The 13,990-nt window shown below is 38.0% G+C and overlaps 1 protein-coding gene across 1 annotated transcript in view; it reads left to right on the plus strand.

The window, feature by feature from the left end:
- The window catches only part of AUH (AU RNA binding methylglutaconyl-CoA hydratase), a 331,367-nt gene that overhangs the window by 261,640 nt on the left and 55,737 nt on the right, over positions 1-13,990 (plus strand). The window lies entirely within an intron of this gene.

Below are 13,990 nucleotides of genomic sequence, written 5' to 3' on the forward strand. Positions count from 1 at the left end.
GGAAGCAACCTGCCGTATATCATTGGCAAAAACACTAAAAACTTCCTTAACCTCTGAAACCTCATTGCAAGCCAAGTCATTTGTCCCTAAATGGACAAGTACATCCAATGCCTCTTCCTGCTTTGCTTGCTTAACAATATTACAGATACGTCTCCTGTCTCTGTGAGCAGTAGCTCCGGGAAGACACCTCACAAGACCACCATTGTCCATCTCCACACCTCTTATGATGGAATCCCCCAACAACAACTGCTTTCTATTAGGCCTCACCATAGCCTTCAAGCCTCTCTGCACAACACCACTAGCCTCAGTGCTTCTCTCCACAACACCACTAGCCTCAGTGCCTCTCTCAACAACACCACTAGCCTCAGTGCCTCTCTCAACAACACCACTAGCCTCAGTGCCTCTCTCAACAACACCACTAGCCTCAGTGCCTCTCTGCACAACACCACTAGCCTCAGTGCCTCTCTGCACAACAACCCTTTTGGCTGATGTTTGGGTAGCCAAGAGCTCTAATCACTGCTTCGCCTGGGAAATGGGAGAATCACAACGGTTTGGAGTATAGGGGATCTGTTACAATTTTCACCTTTGACTTAGACATGACATATGCACTTTTTAATGTTTCTGAACTGAAGGACACATTTACAATTTCATATAAGATGTCAATTATCCCAGGATAGGCGGCAGAAAAATGATTTTGGATTGGCTAATAGCCTGTTAGGATGACACTGCACTTTACATAAGGTATATAAGGTCAGGTGATAGAAACTGCAAGCTATGGCAATAGATAGGTGTGGTTAAGGAAAATGGCGAGAGGATCTAGTATGTGAGAATTTAAAAAAGGACACCTGTTACATCCAGCCGCATTCTTTTATCTAGCTTACTTTGAACTAAAAGCAAAATAATCTGTTGCACGTATTTGGCCATCTTATTAGATTCACCTATTAAGTTGATAAAACCTGTTAAAAACCTAAATCACATATTTTTTTCTGATAATTACGTTATCCAGGGTTTATTACCAAATCTGGAGTTTTCTGGCATTGACCAACATTATTATACTATCTTGTAAAACCTATGAATTTACCCGGGTTGGCTTCCTCCTGCTGTGATGAGCATATAATGGTCATGATCTAAATACAATGCATATTTCTCAAGACTCTGGCACTGGTAGTATAATAACATGGTTGGCAGAGACATGGAGCGTCAACCCCTAACCTAATTACTCAACTTTAGGATAAACAAACAGATTTGCTTTTAGTCAAAAATCACAGTCGAAATGGAAAATTCTCTTACTCTATTTGTTTAAAATTAACTTTGTCTGTTTATCCTAAAGAAACACTCAAACACTCATAACCACTACAGCATGCTATAGTGGTTATGGTGCCATGAGCAGCATGGGCACAATTTAAGCAGTCAAACTGTTTTTAGAGTGGTTTGCTTCTTACCTGCCCACCTCGACTACATCCTTCCGAGAGCTAGAATCTCTGAGATAAGCCCATTGGAGCAGGGCTTAACTAATTGCCCAAGTTTAATGCTCTTAGCCAATGAGCTAGCCCTGGATGAATATATGGATGAATATACCTTTGTACATGTGTGTTTTCCATATGTTTCCCACACTTCCATTATTTTACATGACCAGAGAGGAACTTTATACTAGTGTGAAATATGTCCAGGAAGGAATATTTTTAAGTGGAATTTTGAAGTCCTCGTGACCTATTGATAACAATTTAAAGTGTTTGGTAAGTTATTTTAAAGAGGATCAAACATTATTTTAAGAAAAATAAAGTTAGATACACATGTCCAAGGTTTATTGCTGGAGTGCTCAATGGTACATCTATACAAACCAGTGACATAAGTGTGCAGTAGGTGGTTCTAAAATCTTCCTGTAGGCAGAAAAAGTGTAGAATCCATTATAGTCTGTAAAACAGAGTTGAGTGCATGGTTAGCTGAACAAGTAGACTCTCTGTCTCACTATCTATACTGCCTGCATTGTTTTGAAAAGTAAATTTTTGGTGGTTTAGCGACTTGCGAACCATCCTATTACTGCTATCTCTTTCTAGTGCACGTCCCATCACAACCAGCCAGTTTCTGAAATGTGCACTTCAGCCATAGATGTCATGCTGTATGTTCACAAAATGAAGCCTGTGTTGTATTCTTTTATGCTTCTTCCATGTGACAGGCTGTGATCATTTGGCAACATTGACCTGATGTTACATGCGAACATTGCTACACATTAATATGTCTAGGGATAAACAAAACATCTTGCCACATTAAATTACGTGCATATGGTAATAATTACATAATAATTTATTTTGTATAGTGTCTAGATCACGACCTTCATTTTGCAACATAATTGTTGCTTGTTTATAAAATTCTAGATTTCCCAACTGTTCAAATCTGCTTTTCTAGGCTAGTGGGCCTGTTTGTGAATCTGAGAAAAGTGAGTAATTGATGATGGAACATTCTAGACAGATTCCATGAAGATGCCTGGAATCTGGATGTGACCCTTGCAAATGGCTCTCAACACTTGCCCCTTTCTCACTGGTGACTCAGTGGGAATGTAACTGAAAGCCAGCACTTCATTCATTCCTAGTTCTAAAAGTCACACATCACAGGCAATACTCTGCTGAATACAACTGGTGAAATCAAACAGAAGATTATCTGCATCTTGATAATGTAACCATTTAATTATTTTCAATCCTGGCTGGTCCCAGTAGAATTGCATATGTCGCACAGTATTCCTGAATTGGTTCTATTAATCAGTTGCAAATAGTTTTTAATTGTGTGTGTGTTCCAGTGGTGTGTTTAGTGAGCATGTCCCCAATTGCTGCATGTCAAATGGGCATGGGAGGAAGTATTAAACCACCCTTGTACTAATATGGCGGCTATAGTCATATTGATTTAATTTCTTGTTTAATGGCCAGTGTTTCCAGATTATAGAATTGATTCAAGTTCATTGTAATAGAAATAGAAAAAGCTCCTCGTACACCAACAAGAAAATTATTGTGCTTTGAGAGAAAGTATAACTTAACAGGCAAGTAGTGGACCGAAGCAAACAGCTATTTTTTGTGGATGAGGAATCTACAAAAACTCAAATTTTAAATTAATAGTCTGTCTTAAAATTCTAAATTCACCTCTGCTCAGTTATAGTTTGACGCCACTCTTTCGTCTAAAAAATGTATGTTAAATAGGAAACACAATCCAGAATATCAAGGTAATACAAGTAGTACCTTAATCTGACAGAAACATATAGTGTCTCATAGGGATCGACCGATATTGATTTTTTAGAGCCGATACCGATATTCTGTGAACTTTCAGGCCGATAGCCGATATAATTTGCCGATATTCTGTACATTTACCATTTTGGAAAATAAAAACTATTTCTAAAGGTAAATGCACAAAATATACATGCCACGTGTAGTGGATGCAGTGTGTTTAGAGAGGGGAGCTGTGTATGTTTGTGTAGTGTGTGTGTAGGGGATGCAGTGTTTGTTTAGTGTGTGTGTAGTGGATGCAGTGTGTATTTGTCTAGTGGATGCAGTGTGTATTTGTCTAGTGGATGCAGTGTGTATTCGTCTAGTGTGTTTGTGTAGTGTGTGGGTAGTGTGCGTAAAGTGCAGTGTGTGTGTAAAGTGAATGCTGTATATACTAAATGCAAAGTGTGTGTGTTTGTGTAGTGTGTGTATATAAGGAATGCAGAGTGTGTGTATTTGTGTAGTGTGTGTATAGTGAATGTAGTGTGTTTATATAATGCAGAGTGTGTGTGTTTGTATAGTGTATGTATATAATGCAGAGTGTGTGTGTAGTGTGCATTATATAAACACACTACACAAACACACACTGAATTATATAAACACACTACACAAACACACACTGAATTATATAAACACACTACACAAACACACACTGAATTATATAAACACACTACACAAACACACACTGAATTATATAAACACACTACACAAACACACTGTGTATATAATGCAGTGTGTTTGTGTAGTGTTTATATAATGCAGTGTGTTTGTATAGTGTGTGTATAATGCAGTGTGTTTGTATAGTGTGTGTATATATAATGCAGTGTGTGTGTTTGTATAGTGTGTGTGTCTATACAAACACACTGCATTATATACACACACACACTATACAAACACACACACTATACAAACACACTGCATTATATACACACACACACACTATACAAACACACACTGCATTATTCTACACACACTATACAAACACACTGCATTATATACACACACACACACACACACTATACAAACACACTGCATTATATACACACACACACACACACACACACACTATACAAACACACACTGCATTATATACACACACACACACACTATACAAACACACACTGCATTATACACACACACACACACACACTATACAAACACACACTGCATTATTATACACACACACACACACACACACACACTTTTCAAACACACTGAATTATATACACAGTGTGTTTGTGTAGTGTATGTGTATAATAATAGAGTATGTGTGTGAGGGGGCATTTTTTATTCAAAAATTTTTTTTTTTATATTAAATTAATAATTTAATATGTTTAATTATTATTTATTTTTTGTTGTCCCCCCTCCCTGCTTGTTGCCTTGCCAGGGAGGGGGGTCCAGTGGCATTGGCTTAGCTGGGGAGGAGGGAGGAGGAGGGGGGAGGAGGCGAGCAGAAAGCGTTTACTCACCTTCCAGCAGCTCCTCCAGCTCCCCAGTGTAAATCTCGCGAGACCCGCGGTCGTCAGAGCTGGCCGCGGGTCTCGCGAGATTTACACTGGGGAGCTGAAGGAGTTGCTGGGAGGTGAGTAAATGCTTGCTGCCCGCCCCCCCCCCAGGACCGCCAGGCTTGTAATGAGCCTGGCGGTCCTGGGAGGTATTATCGGCAATATCGGTATCCCTATTGGCCGATACCGATATTGCCGAAAATACCGAATATCGGCCGATTATATCGGTAAAACCGATAATCGGTCGATCCCTAGTGTCTCAGTAGTCAAGGGTAATTGCATACCATGGGATTTTCAAACATGTTTAATTAAAGTAAGGTTTACCATGAACATATAATGTGCACATTACCTTCATTATGTAGAGTTGATTGTACATGTACCTTTCTGTAAAGGTTAGCTTTGTTTAACCAGAATTCCAGTATCAAAAGAGTTAAGCACTTGATGAACTTGTAACAAATTTGGAAATCCCCTTTATTAGTCAGCTGATGCCTGTACTGAGTGTTGTTTGACATGCTTGGATGACTACAGTGAGAACAGAGAATAACTTAATGGTAACATAGTTAACCCATTCACAGCAGTTAATAAAGATGGTAAAATGAGGAAGTCATTCATTGGGCAACATAAGTACATAGTTTCAGTATTTACATAAATGTACCCAATTAGTTGCATTGTTCATGTTAACTGTCGCATGTTCATCCTCACCTCGTGGTGTCTGTAATGATGACTGCCTTCCTGGCATTGACGGGGGCGCCACTCAGCAGCCCTGCGCCTGTGTATCTGACTCCTGCGGCATGTTGATGGACGCCGGCCGCTGTGGATCCACGCCATGTTATAGCCCCACGTCAGCTCACGCTGTTGACGACGTCAACGTGCGTGTGATGTCACGCAAAGTGCTCGCGCACGCACGTTCTGGGGTCAAAGGCCGGTTATGGCCAGTCGGATCTGTAGGAGGCTTATTTAAACTCATTTTTACCTTAGTTCATTGCCCTGTCGTGGTTTCCCTTAGTAGGATATCCGAGAGTGTGCCCCTGAGCGTTTATTTCTGGTTACTGACTTTGGCTTTCTTTTGACTTCCCTGTATTCTGGTATCCTTGACTTTTGGCTTTCCCTCATCGTTGTGTCTCCTTCTGTATCCCTGACCTCGGGAAGTATTCTAACTATTATCTGGTACGTTAAGTCCGGCCATTCTAAGGCCCGACAAGACGTTACCTTTTAGTCCTAGGTGTGATATAATTTTTTGTGCTGGATCTACTAGTAATCCTGACATTAACACACATAGAGGGCTCTACAAGTTTCTAACACACTGACCAAAGAATTGCACAAAAAAGTCAGCCCAATTGGGTGCAGATGATCACATTATGCCATGTAGCAGTGCAGCAGAATCTGTTGTTTTGATGACCGTGTTTGGGTAGAATTACAGCCACTCCTACATATAAGTTGGAAATAAGGAATGCAGACTGTTAATTCCATGGTAACACAAGTTCTATCCTTGGCAAGTTAATTACATAGTTCACATTAAACGCTAGACTAAATAAAATATATTTATTTGTTTGACTTGTGCATAAATCTGTTAAAAGGCAAAAGGTTATCTAACAAGAACCAGATGGGATAAGAATGCTATTGATTTAAGGTGTGCCTTTTTCCTTTATGTTTGTTGGGTTTTTATTCATTATTTCAGCGTGATCAAACAGTTAGTGTCTATCTCTGCTCAAATCAAAATCCAAGTGCAAACGGTTTTCTAAATCCTTTTCTTGGCATTTAACTTATTAAGCCAAAACTGAAAACCTCACTTTTTGTCCTCTTTTATACTTTACAGATAAAAACTGATAAGGATTACAAGACACATACCAGAATTTACTGTCAAGTATAAAAGCCACTTGACATGTTTGGATTTAGACATAATTTAGCCAGAACTCTGAGTAAGTCCATATGGGATGAAATGTGTCAAGTTGCATACTTTAACGTGTGCCTCAATATTCTCATCCGTTTGCGTCTGTAAAGTTTCAGATTTCTTCTAAGTGAGTGGATGTTGCATGCAAGTGTTGAAATATTTTGCCGTTGGCTTTTATTTGTAGGTCAGAACTGGAAGTTAGTCAGAAAATAACTAAATAAGTAATAAGAAGTAAAATAAAAAATAAATACATTTTGGGTACACTAGTGTTACATTATGTGTATCTGTAGACTAGTAAAGGTAACCATTTTTTCCCCCCAGTTTTGGCTGATGGATTTTTTTTGTCTGTCTGACTGTTCATCCCTACCAAAATACATCCTGCCTCGCTTGTCACGGAGCATAGAGAAAAGAAATATAAATATAAATATATATATATATATATATATATATATATATATATATATATATATATATATATGTATAAATTAGCTCAGATGTATTCCATTTCTCTTGATCATGAGATGTTTGTACATTTTGACTGTAGTCTATATATATATATATATATATATATATATATACATGTTAATAGGTAAATCTTAGCGTTTTTTTACAGACTCGTATTAGCCTAAAAATAATGGTTATTTTTATATAATTATTTTTTTAAATTAAAATGCATTTTAACCAGCCTTTGGACAATTCAGATACTCGGTATATTCCAACAAATGAATCATATACATGATAATATATATCTCCCTACAGTATATCCCAACAAATAAATCATATACATGATAACATATATTATCATGGATATGATTCATTTGTTGAGATAATATAAATATATATATATATATATATATATATATATATATATATATATTAGGTCATAGAATGCCCTACCTACATGTCTCCTATTTAACCCCTTAAGGACAGCAGGCGTGCTATGCCATCCTTGGGAATCCTTGGGGACCCGTCCACGCCGTCCCATGTACTTACCCGCTCGCCGGCGACCGTGATGGGGGGATTTACCTGCCATCCCAGGGAGTCCTCCTGCTGCCGTTCTGGCCCATGTGATCGCAAGGTCCTTGCGAGGACCTCACAATCACATGGACGGAATAGCCGTTCACAGCATTGCCAGCAGGGGGAGTGCCTGGAATGGCAAGTAGTACCCCTGATGTCTGTAATAAATTATATTGAAGTTTTAAAAACGTTTTTAATTCAATAATATATACTTAGATCATATATATATATATATATATATATATATATATATATATATACACATACACTCTTTTTTTGTATAATATTTTTGTATAATTATATATATTTTAATATCAAAATACACATAGAATTATAGTGATTATATATATATATATAATTATAATATTATATATATATATATATATTCTAAAATAAATATGTAAACACGTTAAAAATAATGTAAAAATCATAAAATAATAAAAAAATATATGTGTAATTTCGTTCTAACTGTATTTTGATATTTATATATATTTATATCAAAATACACGTAGAATGAAATGATATATATATATCTATATACAAATGTATATACGTATATATCAATATATATATATATATACACCTATATATAAATAATAATTCTACGTATATATTTATGTAATATTTTTACATAATTAGATCATTTTATTAATTTGCGGGATCTGCCTAACAACCCTGGCCGGAAGTCCAGGGAATTTAATTTACTAGCACTATATTTAACTCTGTAACTTTCTATGACATCCTAAAACCTGTACATGGGAGGTACTTTTTTGCTTGGGAGACTTCGCTGAACACAAATATTAGTGTTTTAAAACAGTAAAACATATTACAGCAATGATATTGTCCGTGAAAGTGACGTTGTTTGCATTTTTCACACACAAACGGCACTTTCACTGATGATATAATTGTTGTGATACGTTTCACTGTTTTGAAACACTAATATTTGTGTTCAGCAAAGTGTACTGTTATACTCGAGACTATATACAGGTTTTATAGTGTTTTTGAAAGTTACAGGGTCAAATGTTTTTACACTGAAGATTGCCAGGTTGGTTATGTTGCCTTTGAGAGCGTATGGTAGCCCAGGAATGTAACCTTAGTAGGTTATCCGAGAGTGTGCTCCTGAGTGTTTATTTCTGGTTAGTGAATTGGCATACCATTTGCAAATGAAGACAACCCAAGGTATTGCAAATGGGTTATGTTCAGTCTTTTTTAGTAGCCACTTAGTCACAAACACTGGCCAAAGTTAGCGTTAGTATTTGTTTGTGTGTGAAAAATGCAAAAAACGCCAATTTTGGCCAGTGTGTGACTAAGTGGCTACTAAAAAAGACTGGACATACCCCATTTGCAATACCTTGGGTTGTCTACTATTGCAAATAGTATGCCATTATAAGGGTAATTTTCATTCTTGGGCTACCATAGGGTCATAAAGGCAACGTAAGCAATCTGGCGAATTTTAATGTGAAAAAAATGAAACACAAGCCTTATATTTGACGCTGTATTTTTTTAAAACACCATAAAACCTGTACGTGAGGGTTACTGTTGTACTTTTGAAACACTAATATTTGTGTTCAGCGAAGTCTCCCGAGTAAAACAGTACCCCCCATGTACACTTTTTATGGTGTGTTGGAAAGTTATAGGGTTAAATATAGTGCTAGCAAATTAAATTCCCTATACTTTCGGCATGGGTTACCTAATTATGTAAAATGATTACATAAATATATGTGTGGAATTAATATATGTGTATATATATACATATGTGTATATATGCGTGTGTATATATATATATATATATATATAATTTTTTTTATATGTAGGTGTGTATATATATAGTGATATATACGTATATATTTATGTATATAGATATATATATTATCTCGTTCTACGTGTATTTTGATATAAATATATATAAATATCAAAATACAGTTAGAACGAAATAAAACACATCTATATATTTTTTAATATTTTATTTTTAGTTATTTTTTTTTTATTTTTTTTTACGTATTTACATATTTTTTGTATATTATATGTAAAAATATATATAACAATAATTATATATATATATATTTAATCAGTATCAGTCTACGTGTAATTTGATATTAATATATATATATATATATATATATATATATAAATATTAAAATACACCTAGACAGTGTATGTGTGTGTGTATATGTGTATATATATATATATATATATATATATATATATATATATATATATATATATATATATATATATATACTTAGATCATATATATATATATATATGATCTAAGTATATATATATTTTTTTTTTACACTTATTTTAACTTTTTATTATTTGATTTCAGCCAGCAGGGGGACTAACTGTAATTACAGTTAGTCCCCCTGCTGGCAATGCACCAGGCAGCTATCCCGGCCATGTGATTGTGAGGTCCTCGCAAGGACCTCACTCTCACATGGCCGGGGGGGGCTGAAGAGGACGGAGGTGCCGCGGGGGGCTCCCTGGGAGTCCCCCCAACCGCGATCGCCGGCGACCGGGTAAGTAAAAAAAAAAAACGGTGGGCGTACTATTACGTCCTGCGGCGTTTAGAGCCGCTTTAAAAAGTACGTAATAGTACGCCCTCCGGTCTTAGGGGGTTAAGTAAATTATATGACATGATACAAATAATGGTATGTAAAGAAACCTACAATCTAAAGCTTTGAAGGTTCCCTAGGCCTGGAGCACAGTGGCCTCCGTAATTTTTAGATGGAAAAGGTTTGGAACAACCAGGAATCTTCCCAGAGCTGCCTGCTAGGCCAAACTGAGCAATCAGGTTAGAAGGGCCTTGGTTAGAAAGATGACCAAGAACCCGATTGGTCATTCTGGGTGAGCTCCAGAGATCATGTGTAGAGGGGGGAGAAACTTCTGGAAGGACAACTATCACTGCAGCACACCACCGATGTTGTCATTATGGCAGAATTGCCAGATGGAAACATCTCCTCACTGCAAGATGCTTAAAACCTTGCTTATAATTCACAAAAGAGCACCTAAACACTGTGAGAAACAAGATTCAATGGTCAGATGAAATGAAGATTGAAGTGTTTGGCCTCAATTCAAAGCTTGGTTGCTTCATCTAAGTGTTGCTTGTAAGTGTGTGTGTGGTTGGAGATATTCTGGATAGTTTTACAGAAGCTTCAACTGTCTAAGATTTGTGCTAAGAGTTTTCTTTTTTACTGTTACAGGTAAGATTCATCTGTAGGAAAAGGTTACTGATTGCACAAGGTTTGATTTCCTGTTGGTAATTATAAGGCATTTGATTTGATTAGTTAGCTACTTGCTATTGATTGCTGTTTAAATTAGCTATTGTTTGCAAATAAGCAGAGGCCTACCCAGGTGTTAAACATTCCTAGTGGGTGGTGATTTTAGGAGTATATAAGGGTTATTGTCATTAGCTTGGCTAATATAGCTTGGTTGCTTCATCTAAGTGTTGCTTCTAAGTGTGTGTGGTTGGAGATATTCTGGAGAGTGTTGCTTCTAAGTGTGTGTGGTTGGATATGTTCTGGAGAGTGTTGCTTCTAAGTGTGTGTGGTTGGAGATATTCTGGAGAGTGTTGCTTCTAAGTGTGTGTGGTTGGATATGTTCTGGAGAGTGTTGCTTCTAAGTGTGTGTGGTTGGAGATATTCTGGAGATAAACTGGAGGCAATCTGAAATATTCAGGAGGATAAATTCAAAGTTAAGATTTGTTTGATTTAAATTATTCGCCTTATTGGAATGGCAGACTTAGTTCAGTGTAATAGTTGCTATGCATTTGTTTCACGTTCCACTTTTTGGAGGTTTGGTTGTTGTCTAATCTGTAGACAGTTCTCTATCTTGCGGCAGGAGATTGTATTTTTGAAGTCTGAGATTTGTAAATTATCTGGTAAACAAACTCAGGCTGGAACTGATGCAAAGCCACTGCCACCGAGACATAATAGGAATGGCAGATGGATCACTGTAGGATCTGGTAGACTTAGAGTTGTGGATAAAAGGCATATTGCACAGTCTGTTGCTCTACATAATTCATTTTCTGCACTTTCAGAGTGTAGTGGTGTTGTGGAGAGAGGCACTGAGGGTAGTGGTGTTGTGGAGAGAGGCACTGAGGCTAGTGGTGTTGTGGAGAGAGGCACTGAGGATAGTAGTGTTGTGGAGAGAGGCACTGAGGATAGTGGTGTTGTGGAGAGAGGCACTGAGGATAGTGGTGTTGTGGAGAGAGGCACTGAGGATAGTGGTGTTGTGGAGAGAGGCACTGAGGATAGTGGTGTTTTGGAGAGAGGCACTGAGGCTAGTGGTGTTTTGGAGAGAGGCACTGAGGCTAGTGGTGTTGTGGAGAGAGGCACTGAGGCTAGTGATGTTGTGAAGAGAGGCTTGGAGACTATGGTGAGGCCCAATAGAAAGCAGTTGTTGTTGGGGGATTCCATCATAAGAGGTGTGGAGATGGACAATGGTGGTCTTGTGGTCTTGTGAGGTGTCTTCCCAGAGACGTATCTGTAATATTGTTAAGCGAGCAAAGCAGGAAGGGGAATTGGATGTAGTTGTCCATCTAGGGACAAATGACTTGGCTTGCAATGAGGTTTCAGAGGTTAAGGAAGTTTTTAGTGTTTTTGCCAATGGTATACGGCAGGTTGCTTCCACACGGTCATTCTCTGAAGTTCTGCCTGTGCATAACACTCAAAACGACAGGCGGATGTGTATTAGGGACTTTAACTTGTGGCTTGGTGAATGGTGTCGGGAGCAAGGATTTGGCTTTATTTCTCATGGTAGCTCTGTTTGGAATGGAAATAAACTGTACAAAAAAGATGGTTTGCATTTTTCTCAAAAGGGAACAAATGTTCTCAGTGAGCAGTTCAGAGCTTTTGCTAGGTTTTTTTTGAAACTAGGAGGGGGAGGGGTGGGGGGCAAAAGGGTGATAAAACATCAATCCAATTGTCCCCCAAAACAAGGACAGAAGGTGCCTGTAGCAAGTGTGTTAAAAAATGATAAGCTTAGAGTCATGTCTACAAATGCTCGCAGTTTAGGGAATAAGATCCATGAACTTGTGGCAATAATGGCAACTGATAGTGTAGATTTAGTCACTGTTACTTAGACATGGTATAATGATAGCAATACCAGGGTACTCTTCATATATAAAAAAAAAGGGAAGGCAGAAAAGGGGGAGGGGTGGCCCTGTATGTGAAGAATAGCATAAAATCTAGCCTAATAAAAGTTAGTGAGGTGAACATAGAGTCCGTTTGTGTTACGTTAGACTTTGGTAATCACACAGTAATTTGTGTAGGTGTGATTTATAGGCCCCCAGGACAAATTGAAGAGTCAGATAATCTACTAGTTGTGGAAATAGCTAAAATGACAATGAAGGGGGAAGTTATCATCATGGGTGACTTTAATCTTCCTGATGTGAATTGGAAAACAAAAATAGCTGCTTGTGCCAGTAGCACACATATTCTAAACTCCCTACTGGGATTGTCTCTAAAACAAGTCGTTGAGGAGCCAACTCGTAAAAAGGCCATACTAGATTTAGTGTTAAGAAATGGAGATTTGGTATCCGATATTACTGTAGGTGAAAGTTTAGGATCCAGTGATCATCAATCAGTGTGGTTTAATATAAGAATATATATCCCTCACCGACGGGGGGGGAGGAAGAGTATTCTGGGGAGACCTCTAGCTGTGAGGACAGCAGCGGCTAAGGGATCGGCCGCCTCCCCCATGCCATCTGGTATGCCCTCTGTAGGCCTCAGGTCAATCCCTAGGAAAAAAATGCAGATTTCGGTCGGCGGTTCTGCCACTCGTTGCCGCTGTGGTAGACCCCGGTTCCTGGGGCTCCTGTGCGGGCAGCTAGTAGGGCTTATTGCTTAGATTTTGGCTGTATAAGAGCTGTTTGGCTCGGAGCTCATGTATTGTGCGACCGCTCAGCGTGGCTTCCAGGCTCCGCCCCCCTTATTGATTTTTTTGATTGGGTAACTAAAATTATAGATCAGGGTGGTGCAGTAGACATTGCTTACCTAGATTTCAGTAAGGCTTTTGACACTGTTGCACATAGAAGGCTTATCAATAAACTGCAATTTTTAAGTTTGGATTCCAATATTGTTGAATGGGTGAGGCAGTGGCTGAGTGACAGGCAACAGAGGGTTGTAGTCAATGGAGTATATTTGAAGCTTGGGCTTGTCACCAGTGGGGTACCTCAGGGATCTGTACTTGGACCCATTCTCTTTAATATTTTTATTAGTGATATTGCAGAAGGTCTTGATGGTAAGGTATGTCTTTTTGCTGATGATACTAAGATATGTAACAGGGTTGATGTTCCAGGAGGGATAAGCCAAATTGCTAATGAT

This window comes from Pelobates fuscus, chromosome 5 (assembly GCF_036172605.1).
Source record: "Pelobates fuscus isolate aPelFus1 chromosome 5, aPelFus1.pri, whole genome shotgun sequence".
Classification (NCBI taxonomy): domain Eukaryota; kingdom Metazoa; phylum Chordata; class Amphibia; order Anura; family Pelobatidae; genus Pelobates; species Pelobates fuscus.